Source organism: Nanorana parkeri, unplaced genomic scaffold (assembly GCF_000935625.1).
Source record: "Nanorana parkeri isolate BGI_ZX_2015 unplaced genomic scaffold, ASM93562v1 scaffold164, whole genome shotgun sequence".
Lineage (NCBI taxonomy): Eukaryota > Metazoa > Chordata > Amphibia > Anura > Dicroglossidae > Nanorana > Nanorana parkeri.
The window spans coordinates 1,721,923-1,732,756 of record NW_017306432.1 but is presented as its reverse complement, the minus strand read 5'-3'; the positions used below and the strand labels follow the sequence as shown (position 1 = coordinate 1,732,756).

Sequence of the window (10,834 nt, the reverse complement as noted above, 5' to 3'; positions counted from 1 at the left end):
GAGAGGGGACAGTTTGACATGAGGTTTCACAGGCTGAACCACAAATTCCCCCTCTCTATTCAGTCTCAGGCCGGTCCATTCAGACATGACGCCGCGACCCACTGCAGAGGGTCAAGCAAAACAAACGACAAACGCACTCAACAATTTGTTACCAGTTATACAGTAAGGTGCACCCACTGCAGAGGGTGTCGTGACCCACTTTTGGGTCGCGACCCACGAGTTGATAACCACTGGTCTATAGGATGTGGGGACGCCGAGAGACATAGGGGTCTATTCACAAAGCTGCCGAGGGCAGCCGAGTGAATGACCGATCAGAAGTGAAGTGAGCCGAACTCTGTTCAGCTATTCACTTCAGGCTGGTACATCGGCTTGCTTCGTGTTGGATGTAGGAGCCAGCCGGGATAGTGGTTCAGGTGAGCTATTTTAGTTCCCTAGACAAAACGAGCACTTAACCCTTGCAGTGCAGGGTTAGCCTCACTGCAAGGGTTAAGATTTTATTTTCCCAGAGTTCTGCTTTAAAGTATATTTCCACTTTTGCAGCCAAATTAGGATAACACTTAATTTATATTAGTTTTCATTCATATAGCATAACTTAAAAATAGATTGTTGCATACATTTTTCATGCTCTTTTCTGAAAACTCCAAAACTGAATTCTCCTCTTCTATGCAAGAGCTGAGCAGGTTAAAGGAGAACTACCGGGGTTAGGGCTTTCCCCCATAGCTCTCCTAAGGGTAACGGGAGGACACAAACTAGCGTCTTCCAGTCACCCAAAGCTCAGTATACCGCAAGCTGTAGCTTGCGGTATACTGAGTCTGAAAACTCCAAAACTGAATTCTCCTCTTCTATGCAAGAGCTGAGCAGGTTAAAGGAGAACTACCGGGGTTAGGGCTTTCCCCCATAGCTCTCCTAAGGGTAACGGGAGGACACAAACTAGCGTCTTCCAGTCACCCAAAGCTCAGTATACCGCAAGCTGTAGCTTGCGGTATACTGAGACGCCGCAGCTGAAACAGATCCTGACAATTATGTCTGGATCTACCCAGCTGTGTGAGTGACAGCTGGCTCTTCAGAGCCAGCTGTGCCCGCCCCCTCCCCCATCCGTTCCGCCAGTCAGCGCTGGAGGATTGGAGCGGGGAGGGGGGAATCCAGTGCCTCCCCTGTCACGGCTCTCTGCAGTGACAGGATCGAGAAGTGAGCGAGGGCCGGTATGTGTTTGCTCACTTCCTGATCTACTGAGCCGACCTGTGACAGTTTCATTGTCACAGGTTGGCTAGAACTATGAGGCTGAGTGAAAATCACTCACCTCATAGTTCTCCTTTAATGTTAACCATATTTAACCCTGTCTGTACTATGGTGGAAGAACAGTTGTAAACTAGATGTGAACACTGTCTGTCCTAACAAAGGGTTACAGATTGAGAAGGCTGCCTTCTTGCGTTGTACAGTGAGTGGCCAGATTATTTTGACCACCTGGCGTTTGTAGGCAAAATAGATATAATTTCGCACTGAAGTTGCTAGAGGGCCAGACCATTATAAATAGGGAAGCAGGTTGTTTACCACGACAGTAGAAGTGATTTTTTTCTGAAGATATGGGGAAACAACGCGATTTAACAGCCTTTGAACATGGGATGATTGTTGGCGCTCGGAGCCATGGAGCGAGTATCAGCAAAACAGCAGAATTCGTTAAATGGTCAAGAGCAGGGGGGCGTGGCCAGCAGCCGCATGTAGACGGACGTGACCAGGAAGAGCTCTCCTTCATTCTCCTGATTTTCATCCTCTGGCTTACCTTGCCGATATCCTGCTCCTTGTCGGCTTGTGGGACTAGTCCTCCTGTCTCTCGGGGTCACATTTGCTGGTCGAGGGTGGGCGCCTTTACCCACAACGATGTCCAAAAAGAAGGAGGGTAGGCAAGGCTGCCCGGCGATCCAAGATGGCGGCGGCGGCACACAGGCTGCGCTCCGGACCCCAAGCAAAGCTGCTGGGGAGAAACTTAAGGACACAGCAGCGCGGATGGAGCGCTTTGCACACCATCCTGACACCCCAGCTAAGCAGCACAGGCTATCTTCTCAGGGTGCCCATGGCTCCCACAGGGAGGCCATGGAGGATTCTCCCCTATCTGACTCTGAGGGCCCGGATGACCGTGTGGTGACCGTGAGTACTGCAACTAAGTCTGCAAAAGGCCTCAAACCCCCTAAAGCCAAAATCAAGCCGGTTGAACCCACCATTGCTGATGTGTTTTCGGCTGTACAGCTCTCTAATTCAGCATTGTCTGCCCTCACGGAAGAGGTCCAAGGCATGAGAGCGGATATCTCATTTATGCGCCATGATTTGCAGAAGGTGCGGGAACGCACGGCTGCCTTGGAGGGTAGAGTTAGCGACTTGGAGGACTCTAACTCCCCTTTAATTGCAGATGTTAAGCTGGCGATGCAGCAGATCACCGCAAACTCCCTGAAATCCGATGATATAGAAAATCGTCTACGCCGCAATAATATACGTGCTGTCGGCATTCCTGAACGTACTGAAGGTACAAATGCAACCGACTTTATTGAAAATTGGCTGTGTGAGGTCTTTGGGAGGGACTTCCTATCTCCTCTGTTTGCGGTCGAGAGGGCACATAGAGTTCCATCTCGCCCACTCCCGCCTGGGAACCCCCCTAGGCCTTTGCTGATCCGGCTGCTCAATTACCGTGACAAGGAACGCATACTGAGGAAGGCAAGAGAGCTGGGTGAAATCTCCCTGGCTGGATCGAAGGTCATGCTATTCCCTGATTTCTCCCGGGAGGTTCAACAGCGCAGGGCTAAATTCCAGGACGTAAAGAAACGCCTTCAACGCCTTCACCTTGCCTACTCCATGATTTATCCTGCGAGGCTCCGAGTGGTTGCTGAGGGAGAGACCCACTTCTTTGATCACCCCTCTCAAGCTTCATCCTGGCTGGAAAGGTTCGCTCACCGCCAAGGTCCGGAGGCCTGATCCAGTTTCCTCTGGAAGTGCTACGAGCCCCTTTACCTATTGTTGCTTTTTCAAGTTTCCTACAGGCACTGAGCTCTGTCTACGCAAGGTAACCGACCTGTTTCCACTGTTACTGTGAGAGGAGATTCCCTTCACGAATACGTGACTTCCCTCCTTCAGCTGGAGTTACTGTTACCTACTCACCCCGGGCTGTTCCGGGTGATGCGGGCAGTTGCTGCCTTCCCCCGAAGGCCTACCTGCGTGGACGGTTTCCCAGGTGCTCCACGTTGGATGTTCCTGGTTTTTTGTTATTTTGAGCTATTTTAGTTCCCTAGACAAAACGAGCACTTAACCCTTGCAGTGCAGGGTTAGCCTCACTGCAAGGGTTAAGATTTTATTTTCCCAGAGTTCTGCTTTAAAGTATATTTCCACTTTTGCAGCCAAATTAGGATAACACTTAATTTATATTAGTTTTCATTCATATAGCATAACTTAAAAATAGATTGTTGCATACATTTTTCATGCTCTTTTCTGAAAACTCCAAAACTGAATTCTCCTCTTCTATGCAAGAGCTGAGCAGGTTAAAGGAGAACTACCGGGGTTAGGGCTTTCCCCCATAGCTCTCCTAAGGGTAACGGGAGGACACAAACTAGCGTCTTCCAGTCACCCAAAGCTCAGTATACCGCAAGCTGTAGCTTGCGGTATACTGAGACGCCGCAGCTGAAACAGATCCTGACAATTATGTCTGGATCTACCCAGCTGTGTGAGTGACAGCTGGCTCTGCCTATCTAGAGGCAGAGCCAGCTGTACCTTTCCCGCCCCCTCCCCCATCCGTTCCGCCAGTCAGCGCTGGAGGATTGGAGCGGGGAGGGGGGAATCCAGTGCCTCCCCTGTCACGGCTCTCTGCAGTGACAGGATCGAGAAGTGAGCGAGGGCCGGTATGTGTTTGCTCACTTCCTGATCTACTGAGCCGACCTGTGACAGTTTCATTGTCACAGGTTGGCTAGAACTATGAGGCTGAGTGAAAATCACTCACCTCATAGTTCTCCTTTAATGTTAACCATATTTAACCCTGTCTGTACTATGGTGGAAGAACAGTTGTAAACTAGATGTGAACACTGTCTGTCCTAACAAAGGGTTACAGATTGAGAAGGCTGCCTTCTTGCGTTGTACAGTGAGTGGCCAGATTATTTTGACCACCTGGCGTTTGTAGGCAAAATAGATATAATTTCGCACTGAAGTTGCTAGAGGGCCAGACCATTATAAATAGGGAAGCAGGTTGTTTACCACGACAGTAGAAGTGATTTTTTTCTGAAGATATGGGGAAACAACGCGATTTAACAGCCTTTGAACATGGGATGATTGTTGGCGCTCGGAGCCATGGAGCGAGTATCAGCAAAACAGCAGAATTCGTTAAATGGTCAAGAGCAGGGGGGCGTGGCCAGCAGCCGCATGTAGACGGACGTGACCAGGAAGAGCTCTCCTTCATTCTCCTGATTTTCATCCTCTGGCTTACCTTGCCGATATCCTGCTCCTTGTCGGCTTGTGGGACTAGTCCTCCTGTCTCTCGGGGTCACATTTGCTGGTCGAGGGTGGGCGCCTTTACCCACAACGATGTCCAAATTGCGGTTTTGGAAGTAATTAACTTGGTTTTTGAATCCTCACTTACTAACTCCCCACTTGTTTGCATCCTGGGCGTCATAGATGCACCGGAGGCAAACTCGCATACGAGTGTGGCCATTAAACGAGCACTATTCACTGCATCCAGGTTGGTGGTGCGTAGGTGGATCTCCACTTCTCCCCCTACGCTGGAGCTATGGTTTAGAGAAATGGATAAGATGGTGGGCTATGAACGTGTCACTTTGCAGCAGAGAGGTAATATGAAAAAATTTGAGTCTATGTGGTCCAACTGGCTGTCCTCTCGAGTGAGCACCCTATATGTGTACTACCCTCAGGGGGGTACTCGGTATGCCTGTCACACTAATATTGTACTAGTAGGTGTGAGGAGGGAGGGATGTTGAGTGTACAACATGTTTGGGCCATTGGCCATGTGGCTATTGTCATCTCTTCAAAATGCACCTTCTTTGTTCCCCCCTTTACTCCCTTTTTCTTTTTTTTCCCCTCTTTCCAGTAAGTTTGTTATGTTTTTGTCTGTTTTTTTGAAAATCAATAAAAACTATCTGATTTAAAATGGTCACGAGCAACTGTTGTTAAAGTGTTTAAAATCTGGGTCTGAACGTGCGAATTGTGGCCTTCAGCCACTAGTCAATGTTAGGGCAGAATGGAGAGTGGCAAGACTGTGGTACAAGACAACAGAAGGGCAACAGTGCATCAAGTTACTGCAGATCTTATTCAGGGATCCTCTCAAATGATCTCTGAACGCACTGTTCACCGTACACTGCATGGTATGGGATATGGAAGCCAAAGGCCTATTCAAACACCTTTGCTGTCTGCAGTTAACAAGATAAAACGTCTCCAATTCGCACAGGAACACAAGTTTGGACAGTCGAGCATTGGAAAAAAGTCATGTGGTCCGATGAATCACGTTTCCAGTTGCATCATGCAGATGGCAGAGTAAAAATTTGGCGGAAACAGCATGAAAGCATGCACCCCACATGCATGAGTACAACCCTTCAAGCTGGTGGGGGCAGTGTTATGGTTAACCTCATGCAAAATTGTCTCTTAGGCTGGGTTCAGACTTTCAGGTGCTATAACCCATGCACAGAAAAGCGCTTCAATTGTGTAGCTACCACACATCTGCTAGTGTCTGGTGCTATTTGTGCTTATTCTATACTATTGCACATGCAAGGTAGCATTGACATTTAAATGTAGATCAGATCAGTGCCATCCACAACAGTCATACCCAGCAGGAAGCACATCCACAGCTGTCCCTGCAGCAGGTAAGTTTGTGTTGCAATCAGTTCATACCACCTCCTTGTGTCTTCTGCTGTGGCTTGTTTGGCCTGGCAGCTCACACCCCCAACCTCCACCCAACTGCTGGCTGGGAGGACTACTGCTACCATCAGAAGGTACAGCTGACAACTCCTCAGCAGATGCATCACTATCCCCCCGACCAACTTCTTCCCCACCAACACTTCATCAGCAACCCCCTCCCTATTACCACTGTATCTGCACCCAACCCCACCACCAGACCTTAATGTATATTTGCTTGATCTGGATTCATTATTGAAAAAAGTTTGAGAGTTTAATATTACTTTAAGGACAGGTTAACGTTTTTGCACTGTTAATGCACTGAGGCTACACACGCTGCAATGCACAGCCATGTTTTGATTTCCCAAAAAAGCATCTGGCGCGATTTATAATGGACTGGTCGCTTTAACCCAATGTATGATAATGCATGAATTGAAGCGCTTTTCTGTGCATGGGTTATAGCACCTGAAAGTCTGAACCCAGCCTAAGAGACAATTTTGCATGAGGTTAACGTGTGATTGGAAGCCTTTGGCTGGTTATGCCTAAGCAGGGCTATATGTAAAGCAGAGGAGCCATTTTGTACAAGTGATTTCAGCGGCTATACAGCCATTGAAATCACTAATATGCAGCCTACTTGTGACTTGTCCGTCCTCCCTCCATGGTCTGCTCCCCCTCCAGCTGCCTTCTTCTGTGCTGTGGTTTTTCGGGGTCCCCTGCTCTCCTGGGGGACCCCAGCCCACGGCAAGGCAGTTCAGGATGTAGAGCAGAGAACCGCTGTTCTCTGCTCTGCTCCGTGATCAGTGACACAGGACCACTGTACTTGCAGTGCTCCTGTGTCAGCTGTCACAAACAGAGCTGTGCAGAAGCTGTACTTCTGTATTGGAGGGCAGGCTCATAAAGAGAGCCTGTCACCTCCGATTGCTATCAGACAGGGGATTGTTATCCCCTGTCTGATAGCAATAAAGTTAAGAGAAATGTGTCCCGTCCAGCTCCTGGCAACCAGTGACCGCAGGAGCATAGTGACATCCTATGCTCTTTGGCTGGCTGCAGTGTGATGCGAACAGCATTGCAAACGTTTTATAAAAAAACTCCTTACACTTTAAAGGGTTCATCCACCCAAAACTAATTTCAATATTTGTTACATCTTACAGAGTTGAATCACCTGCAGGCTTTGTTATCTCTGAGAGTGCACCTGAAAGAATGTATCAAGAGATAAGACTTCATAGGGGTCAAATGTAGGGACTGCTGGTGGTGGTGGTGGTCTCACTGATAGAGGTAATGAGAGGCATAAAGAACTAGTCAATTATTCATCCCTCTGGCATTTCTCCAAAATTGTGATATTAGTTAGGTAATAGACTGTCTCTTTAAACTTTTTGGACAAAACACAGTTAAAGCTTTTGCAGGCAACCAGACTGGAGAAATGTTGGCTACTCAGTAACTTGATCCTATGACTAGTCTATTTATTCAAGTAATGTGACTTCAATCTTTTCATATTACCTGATGCTGTAAAAAGGATTTAGATTTGACACCATACATTTTAATTTAGTTAATAAATACCAAATATTTGCGGTTTTGTGAAGCTACTGTTCACTAACTGCTCTGTACATACGTTTAGAGGAATGCAATCATAGACACTTGAATGATATCCCGTGACAATGCTGATGTGTAAATAGACTGTAATTTCACCTCACGTGCTAAAGTCCAACCAGAATGATTTACGCCATTGAACTGGTATTAAAGTATATATGCTGACGACAACAGGAGAGGAAAGGGAAACCTGGAATTAAAACTGTACCTGTTATCTACACTCAGGGCAAGGAGATTGGAATTAAGATATACCATGTATACCTCAAGAGCTCAGGAGCTATTGGAACCTTCTGTACCCCCTATAATTCTAGCCTAGGCTGCAGTGATGTACTCTCTTCTATCATGACTAAAACCAATGTCTTCCTCTTTCCTATTGTAAGACAGGATTGTGAAAGTATTTACTCTGTAAGCATGTGTACCAATTCTTTTCCTTGGTGATTGCCTAAACTTTTAAAAAGGACCTTAAACTCGACGGCGATGCCGTTATTTTTTTAGTTACTTTTTGCCATGTAGTTATCTTATATATAGGTGTGTTCACTATGGACAGAGTGCTGCCTTGTGGCCATCATCTAGTAGTCAAAGGAGTGAAAGAGGTTTCAGCTCACATGCCCCTTGTGGTGCACTCACTTCAATATGTTAGACTCCTGCATCATATCACCCATTTCCTGCACGAAAGGGCTTACCAGACTTTTCCATACATAACAAGAATGCAATAAAAAAGGCTGCATTTCCTATATATATATATTGGTTTCCAAATAGTTGGGAAGCCATGAACCCTCTGTCTTATCATGACCTTGGCAGGTCCTAGCACTTCAACATGATTGTAGGAAATGGTGAGCAACTGCTATTCTCACTAACAGAGGATAGTAATACCAATTTATACTTACAGTCTAATTAAAGTCATAGCAATAGATGCAGTATACAGTGCTGCCAGACAAACATTTTACTAGCAATCTGCATTTTCATTATAGCAGTTGTACAGGGTGTCTAAATATAAGTGTGCAGTCCAATAGGCAGCAAAGGTAGACTCAATAACAGACCTGCTCAAAAGCAAACCTCTTCCTCTGCAATGCAAGTCTGTATGAGGACAATGATGTTGATGGGTGTAGCTTTTGCTTAGATTTTCCAGCACAGAGCAGTGGGGCAATGAGCAGGAAGCAGCACTTTCAACAAGGGAAACATTTGTTTTAAGGCATCACCAGCAAAAATAGCCACAAATCATAAAATTTGGGGACACATAACTACAAAGAGATAAAAAGTGTGAGTCTTCAATTGAGTTAAAATACTTCTCTTTAATCAATAGCCCAGAAGCTGCTAGAAAAGTTTTTTTTTTTTAATTTTTTTCCTTAATTCAGTACAATTTTATTCACTACAAAAATGAATGAAGACAGAATCTTATAAATAAGAAAGTACATTTACCCTATGTCCTATAAAACATCACAAGGTTGTCCATACGTACACCTGCCCATTACTCAGGTTACCCAAGATTAACCCAATAGCGGTGGCTCATGAAATGTCTCATAACAGTTCTCAGAATAATGAGGTATAATATTCTTCATACAGTGGATGTAGGATACACATGATCCCATAGGAAATACAGTCAGCCTTTTTAGTAGCTGACACTATAACTTCAAGAGGGTTAGCACAGGCTCAATGTCCATAGGCAATTACATACCCTCTTATGCTCTGATTTTCTTCACCAGATGCAATCTGTACTATTATATCAGTATCATTCATCCTTTCTCAAAGATAAGTAAAAAATACTCTTCTTCAGAAGCATTCAGCCACCAAGCAAGGTTATTTAAGCAATGAATGGTTCTTCTCTAAAATGTGTTTAACATGTCACATCATCCAACTCACGCTTTTTAGCAGTTGAATTACTTACAGGCATGACTATATGGTGTCGCCATGGGTGCCACATGTGCTCTTGTCTATGCGTGTCTCCACCTCGAGTGGTGAGAGAAGAGCCAAGCATTTACTCTACAGAAATATAGGGATCATGTGCCAATGTGGATTCACTATATGAATAATGTGATGGTGGAGTGAAGGGGCACTTCAGAAGAGTTATCTTTCATTTCAATCCTAAATAGAAACAACAGCAATATTTTCCTGACATAAATTTAGCCCTACTGAAATTCAGTTCTTGGATTTTAAAATCCAGAAGTCAGGAAGTCAGGAAATAGATTGCAACCCTCTAAAAAGCCAATGGCAGGGAATTTGCTCCTCCATGCCATCAGACACCATCCTTGATACCAGCCACCATCCTTGCCACTGTGGCCATTGGGATAATTTTGGATATTAAGGGACGATGGGTGGGTGTATGTTTTATGGGAAATAGCGGGGATGTGCCTATTCTCATGGTGGTATCCATAGCCATTGTTGCTTCTTTGCTCTGGGATTGCTGGAGACGTCTTCCTATTTAGTTCACATGATTTGGTATTTGTAATATTTCCTTTTTTTTTCTGTGAGAGACAATAAGGCGACTTCAGTTGTGTGATTCTGAATGTTTATGAACATAGTTCAGCAACTATTGGTCCTTAAATGTACCATTGCCAGTGACAAGGTGCTTATTAAGGAAACTGATTCTGAGTGATGCACAGGGCAACCTGACTTTTGATGTCAATACTTTCTAAAATACTGGTAACTTGAACCAACAAGTCAGAGCTTCTGATCTGCATATTTGTTCTAAGGTTTTGCCTCAAAAAGTACTAAAGTAATTGAATTAATATGACAGGCAGGGAACCAACAGTAGTTGCCTCTATAATTCAGATTCCCTGCATGCCTTTTCTCTGTTAGGTCTAGGAGCCCAACGCTATCAAAGTTTACACAGTGATGGGTTTCTCCCATTCCTCATGTGGTACTGTTTAGCTCTGGCAATTTGCCACTCATGTCTGAGCACTAGACATGTGCACCAGCAAAAAATTTGTTTAGTTTAGTTTCGTTTTGAAAAAAAAAAAAAATTGTTTAGTTTAGTTTCGTTTTTCGTTTTTTGATATATATGAATGCAATATGTAGCATTTGACAGCTGAGAATGTCAAATGGGCGGAGCGAGCCGTGACGTCATAGCTCGCTCTGCCCATCTGTTGACACAGACTGAATGTCATTTTTTTTTCTTCTGGTTTTCGTCGGGTGGTCGTCTGCAGCGGGACTTTTTTTTTATTTCGGCGGGTCGGCAGGGGTGCTGCATCCTGATCCTGACTCTGGATTACATCGATGGATTTTTCAATTAAAGGATTTTGTCAAAAGTCTGGACTTTTTACTAACTATTTGATTTATCCCTTTAGTGAATGGGTAGGGGTACAAGTACCCCTTACTCATTCACGTGGGGGTGGGGGGCGGCATCTGGGTGCCCCCTTATTTAAAGGGGTACCCC

The 10,834-nt window shown here is 45.3% G+C and overlaps 1 protein-coding gene across 1 annotated transcript in view; it reads left to right on the top strand.

The window, feature by feature from the left end:
• The window catches only part of SYN2 (synapsin II), a 279,216-nt gene that overhangs the window by 236,696 nt on the left and 31,686 nt on the right, over nt 1–10,834 (top strand). The gene's annotated exons all lie outside the window — the stretch shown is intronic.